This window comes from Sceloporus undulatus, chromosome 1 (assembly GCF_019175285.1).
Source record: "Sceloporus undulatus isolate JIND9_A2432 ecotype Alabama chromosome 1, SceUnd_v1.1, whole genome shotgun sequence".
Classification (NCBI taxonomy): Eukaryota; Metazoa; Chordata; class Lepidosauria; order Squamata; family Phrynosomatidae; genus Sceloporus; species Sceloporus undulatus.
Window position 1 is genome coordinate 105,044,438 of NC_056522.1, and position 7,157 is coordinate 105,051,594.

Consider the following 7,157-nt stretch of genomic DNA (forward strand, 5'->3'; position numbering starts at 1 on the left):
TCAGCAGCCATTTTTCAAAGTTGGAAAGCTCCCGATTTTGAAAAATAGCCACCGAAGCAAGTTCAGAGACCCTCATTGGAGCCAGACTCTACCTGGATGGTGGTTTTGAGGAAGAAAACTGTACGATAACACCAGCGTGCAGCCTAAATGAAGATCGAATTTGGCAGCGGTAAGATGCTTTATTTAGCCAGGCAATAATCCCCTGTTAAAGAGCTAGAAAAGATCCTAAAATGCAAAGATATACAACTGAGCACAAAAGTTAGAATCATACAAGCCATTGTATTCCCTATTACCATCTATGGATGTGAGAGCTGAACAGTTAAGAAAGTGGAGAGGAAGAAAAGCAATTTGCCTGAGATGTGGTGCTGGAGAAGAGGATCCCGTGGACATCCAAAAAGAAAAAATAAATGGGTCCTAGAGCAGATCAAGCCAGAAATCTCTCTGGAAGCCAAGATGACAAAACATAGGCTGTCATACTTCGGACACATCAAGAGAAGGCACGGCTCATCGGAAAAAACAATGCTAGGAATGATGGGGGGAGGTAGAAAGAAAGGAAGGCCGCATGCTAGATGGATGGATTCTGTTAAGGAGATCATGGATATTAATGTACAGGAACTAAGCAGCGTCGTGGAGGACGGGAGTCTTGAATATATTTCATCTACAGGGTTGCCATGGGTCGAGATAGACTCGAGTGCAGTTAACAGCAACAAAAGGATTCTTCACATATTAGAACTTTCCCTCTGTGATTTAATACCCTGATACTGAACCAGCGTGTACAAGTATCTACTCAGTAGTAAAATATAGATATAATGTTCAGGGGATCAGTGTTCAATTCCCTGCTTGGCCATGAAAACCCTGTGGGTGACCTTGGGTGAGTCACATCCTCCCAGCTCCAGAAAACAGCAACATAGGTTTGCTTTAGGGTCATTATAAGTCGGAAATTACTTGAAGGCACACAGCAACAACAAATGGGTTAACTGTAATGTAAAAAATACGTGCAGTATTTATTAGCTGAAGACTGATCATTAAGAAAATGACTGGATGGGAATGTAAATATCCTTACATAGATGATCTGGTTAATATACATAATGTGATAATTGTAATGACAAGTGTTCTTGCATGTTAAAAATAGATCCATTCTAGGGTCAGGACCCCTTCAAAATATTTTTTGTTTTTCTCTTTTCCTCTCGCTCTCTTTTTTTGTTGATTCCCCTTCCACTCACGGGAATTGGAAGACAAGTTCTCCCTTACTTACTTTAAGAATCTCAGTAAATATTTTTTGAAAAGAAATTACTGAATCCTTGGTGTCTGTTTAGATTGCTTAAGAGATACATGGTAAAGTTCTGAAAATGGAAGAGCATTTAAAAATATTATCATGGAATGTACAAGGGCTTAATACCCCACAAAAAAGGAAGAAGATATGTAGTTATCTGCAAAAACTTAAATTAGACGTGATATGCCTGCAGGAGACTAGAATAAAACAGAAAGATAAAAAATACTTAAGATGTGTAAAGTTGGGTCAGGAATTTATATCTGCATCTAAAGCGAGGAAAAAAGGGGTGGTACTTTATGTGAACCAAAAGTGGGAAACGAAAGAAATAGCAAACGATCCAAACGGACACTATATAATAGTGGAGATGAGAAATAGAAATCAAAGCTGGTTGTTGGTAGGAGTTTACGACCCATTGGAAAACAAGAGCAAATTTTATTTGAAACTAAGGGAGAAAATTTTGGATATGGAATATGACTCGCTTATTTTGATAGGAGACTGGAATGGTGTTATTGACCCCAATATAGACAGATTTGCAGAGAGAAAAATAAAAAAAAACCAAGGGAAACTACCAAAAGAATTTTTTAGTATGATGGATGTGTTGGTAGTCAACGATGTTTGGAGAACTTTGAATGGAACAGATAAAGATTACACATTTTTCTCCAACCCCCATAGGACTTGGTCTCATATAGACATGATTTTGATTTCCCCACATTTATTACCAAGTGTACATAAGGCGACAATACTACCCAAAGTTTGGTCAGACCATAACCCGGTCCAAATGGAAATGAAAATTGGATATAAAGAGTTTAATTGGAAATTAAATACGACTCTATTAAAAGATGAACAATTGGTGAGGGAGTTGAATTCAAATATACAAACATATTTTAAAGAAAATTTGGATAAAGGAACTGAAATTCGGACGGTTTGGGACGCATTTAAAGCAGTAATAAGGGGGTGGCTGATTAAGAAAGCCTCTGAAAAAAAGAGCTATAAGAATGCAAGGATAAATACACTTACTAGAGAATTAGAACAAAGAGAGAAAATATTAAAGAAAAATCCTGAAAATAAAGAAATTTTGCATGAAATTAAATATGTACAAAATCAAATTTCTGGTGGAAGAAATGGAAAGAAAATTAAAATTTGCAAGACAAAGATTCTTTGAGTCAGCCAACAAACCCGGGAAATTTTTGGCTTACCAAATTAAAAAGGAAAAGACTAAACGTACGATAGTGATGTTAAAGGAAGAGGGGCGGGTACTGAAAAGTCAAGCACAAATTAAGAAGTGTTTCCTGAAATTCTATACAGAACTATTTAAGAAACCAATAGTTAAACAATCAAAAATAATAAATTACCTGAAGTCGACAAAATTGAAAAAATTATCAGAGGAACAAAAAGAAACATTAAATAAAACGATAACAATTCAGGAGCTGAAGCTAGCTATACAGAGAAGTAAAAGTGGGAAAACGCCCGGGCCAGATGGCTACTCAAATGAATTTTATAAATCTTGCGAAGAAAGTGTTAAAGAGCTCCTGTTACAGATAATGAATGATGTACTTAAAGGTAGTCTACCCCAAACATGGACTCACTCTACTACAATTTTGATTCCAAAAGAAGGGAAAGATTTGACTAATCCAAAAAATTATAGACCTATTGCTTTATTAAATTCGGACTATAAATTATTTGTATCAATTTTGGCTGAAAGATTAAAACAAGTTTTAACTAATTGGATACTCCCCGATCAAAATGGATTTCTCCCTGGAAGAATGATAAAAGATAATATTAGAAATTTGCTAAATTTAATAGAAATTCATGAAAAAAGAATTGATAAAAAAATTGGCATTATATTTTATTGATGCGGAGAAGGCCTTTGATAATATCTACTGGGACTTCATGTTTGGGGTATTAGGCGCTGTGGGAGTTGGAGAAAAATTTCAAAGAGCGGTGGAAACCATATATGACAAACAAGCAACGCGGATCCTGGTGAATGGAGAACTGACACCATCATGTAATATATATAAAGGGGTAAGACAAGGATGCCCCCTATCTCCACTGTTATTCATTTTGACTTTGGAAATACTCCTGATAAATATAATGGAAAATCATTTAATTGAGGGATATAAATTAAGAGGGGAAGAATATAAATTAAGGGCTTATGCCGATGATTTAGTATTGACAATAGCAAACCCGTTAGAAAGTATTGTACATATAATAAAGGTATTAAAAAAAATTGGGAAAGTGCCTGGATATCGAGTAAATATAGAAAAAACTAGTGTTTTGACATTGAATTTAAGTAATGATGAAAAAAAGTCATTGCAGGAGAAATCAGGTTTTAATTTGGTCAAATCTGTTAAATATTTAGGGATAAATCTGACGTCGAAGAATATGGATCTATTTGGCAATAATTATGAAAAAGTATGGAAAATTATTAAATCTGATCTGGAAAAATGAGCTAAGCTGAAAATTTCATGGATGGGTAAAATAGCAATTATTAAAATGGTGGTATTACCCAAATTCATATTTCTTTTCCAAAATTTGCCAATAATTTCCAATGATTTACCTTACAAGAAATGGGAAACAGATATTTCCAAATTTATATGGAATAATAAAAAAGTGAGAATTAGGAGCAAGGTGCTACAGGATTCGGTGGATAAAGGAGGGTTAGCTCTCCCAAATTTAAAATGGTATTACTACGCATGTGTATTGGATTGGGTAGTAGATTGGCTTAAACTAAAAAATAAGAGAGTAATAAATTTAGGGAACGTGGATTTAAAATTTGGAATTCATGGGTATCTTTTCTATGACAAAATTAAGATAGATGGGAACTTCAACAATCATATTATAAGGAAAAATTTGTGTAGAATTTGGAATAAATATAAGAAAAAATGGTGTATTCAGTTACCTTTATGGACTTCCCCTAATGAAGCTCTCTTTAGAAGAGAGGAATTAAAGTATAATTATTGGGTATTATACGAGGATATAACAAAATTGCAAAATGGAGTAAGAATCATGAAAACGCAGGAAGACTTGAATAAAGAAGGATATATGTGTAATTGGTTCACGTACAGACAATTCAGGGAAAGATTTGTTGAGGATAAGAAAACAATAGGGACTGGCCAAGCAGATCAAGATTTGGAAAAAATAATAAAAGACCCCAGGCATCAAATTGCAAAACTATATAGCTCAATTAGAAAATTAGAGTTAGAACAGTATACTATAAAAGAATTTATGATTAAATGGGCAAGGGATATAAAGGTACCGATCCAATTGGAACAGTGGGAAAAATTATGGAAGATAAAGATGAGATACATACCAAGTATAATGATAAGAGAGAACTTATATAAAGTAATGTATAGATGGTATATGACACCCTTTAAAATTGCCAAAATGTTTTAAAACAACAAGAATAAATGTTGGAAATGCAAGATAGAGGTGGGGACATATCTACACAGTTGGTGGTACTGTAAAAAGCTAGAACAATATTGGAAGGAAATACATAATGAAGTTAAAGAAATTTTTAAAACAAAAATGATAGGAAAGGCTGATCCTAGGATGTATCTCTTGAGCATGACAGACATCAGGGATTTGGATAAAGGAAATGAGAAGTTGCTCTTTTACTTGACAGCGGCGGCAAGAATATTGGTGGCTAAATTTTGGAAATCAGAAGAAATACCAACGATTGAGGAATGGAGATTGAAAGTGTTAGAATTTTTTGAAATGGATAAATTAACGACAATTATGGGAAACGGTACTCTGAATAAGTTGGATAAAGAATATAATTATTATATAATATATGTGAAACTTACAAATATTGGTTTTTAAAACCAAGCAAGTTTTTAGGAGCTAAAATATATTTTAAACGATAAATGTTTGGAACATATAACCAAAAATAAGTGAGTGAAATTAGTTTATACAGTGATAATAAGCCTGTACGTGTGCCCGCTCCATTGTGAATGCGCCATACACGGAAGGCCGTGCTGCATGTATACATGGCACGTGAGCCCATGGCACATGTGCACCATGCCGCCACGAGCCCAACCCCATTCTATTGAATGGGGATCAAGTTTACGTTGTATTTGACTTACATGGGTGTGGGTGGTGGGGGTCCGAATGGATCGCCGCGTAAGGCAGGCTCTACTGTATTTTTAAAATATTTCTGGTAATACTTTTTAAAACAGAATCCAACATTCTAATTGATAAGCTAGCTATAAGACTATATAACTCATAGTTCAGCTCTCCCCGTGTAACTTAATAAAACCTTTGGCTCATTTCCACACTGTTTGACAAAATATAATATTGACTACAGCATTTAAAGTATTAATCTTTGAGGAAGACAGAAGTCAGCCGAGTGCACTGCTTTATGTTTCACTCTAGCTTCACCTTCTGCCCAGCATGGCAGCCTAATTACTATAATCTACAGGGGAATCGTTTTTTTATTTCTATCCCACCTTTCTCCTGACACCGAACCCAGATACAGCTAAAAACCTGATGATAAGAAGTTTTTAAAATGCCAATCAAACAACCTATGCCATTGAACACCACTAGTTAAAACAGTGTACAGTGTACCTCGGGTTACGAAATTAATTCGTTCGCGGCTAATTTCGTAACCGAAAAAACCTTCGAACCTGAATGCCATAGGCGCTAATGGAAAAAAATAGCTCTCTGCTGCCCTCGGTGGCGGCATAGCGCCGAGGTTTTTTCGTACCCGAAAAACCTTCGTAAGCCGAACATAAATCCCTATGGATTTTTTCGTATCCCGAAAAAATTCGATAGCTGGGTAATTCGTATCCCGGGGTACCACTGTACACACATTTAAATAACTAATCACAATAGAATTACAGCACACCACCCTTAAAAGACCACTCTGCCAGAACCAGTTAATTGTCCAAACCTCACTATAAACAATGAGCAACAGCAACAACAACAACTATTTAACTACTAGTGGAAGGAGAGCAGAAAGACGAGCTAAATATCCCGTGGAAGAGGATTCCACGGCCTGGGAGCTGCCATTAAGACCCTCCTTTTTATGTGTACTCCTGATAGTGGGGTGAAGAGAAAAGCCCTCTAATGAGGATCTTAAGATGCCGTCAGGTTCAGCAGGGAGATATGGCTTTTCAGACATAAGGAAAGTGTCAACTACAGCACCCTTTACAGTAAATGCTTTTTAAAAAAAACAGGACTTAGTTTTTGTTCATTTTTACTTTAGAATGGATCTATTTTTTAAAATATTTTTTATTTAAACTTTAACCATACACACATTTACCTTAATACAAAAGCAGAAAGCAAAAAGAAAAATCTTATTACTTTGAAACCTCCTAACTTAAAATATATATTACAGTGCTCCCTGGGTTACGAAATTAATTCGTTCCGCGGCTAATTTCGTAACCCGAAAAACCTTCGATAACCTGAATTGCCATAGCGCTAATGGAAAAAAAGCCGCGGCGTCCGCCGCGGCTCCATTGAAAACAGCGCCGAGGTTTTTTCGTAACCCGAAAAAACCTTCGTAAGCCGAAACAATAATCCCTATGGGAATTTTTTCGTATTCCGAAAAATTCGTAAGCTGGGTACTTCGTATCCCGGGGTACACTGTACTAACTTACTATTCTTTTCTTAAAATATATTTCCTATCTTCTTCCTCAGGCAAACCAAATTCTCCAAATAGTATATCATCTAAATTAACTAACTCTTTATAACATTCTTTATTACCATCTCCATAAAATCAAATACGTCAAAAATTGAGATCCCGATTAAAATCCTCTCTTATTTTCTAATGACCCTCCGTATCAAAGTACGTTTATTTTCTCTCTTCCCTATTCTACCAAATTAAAACCTAGCCGAAACCACCATCTTCATAGTTGCTTTTTTCACATTCTGAATGTGATATCAG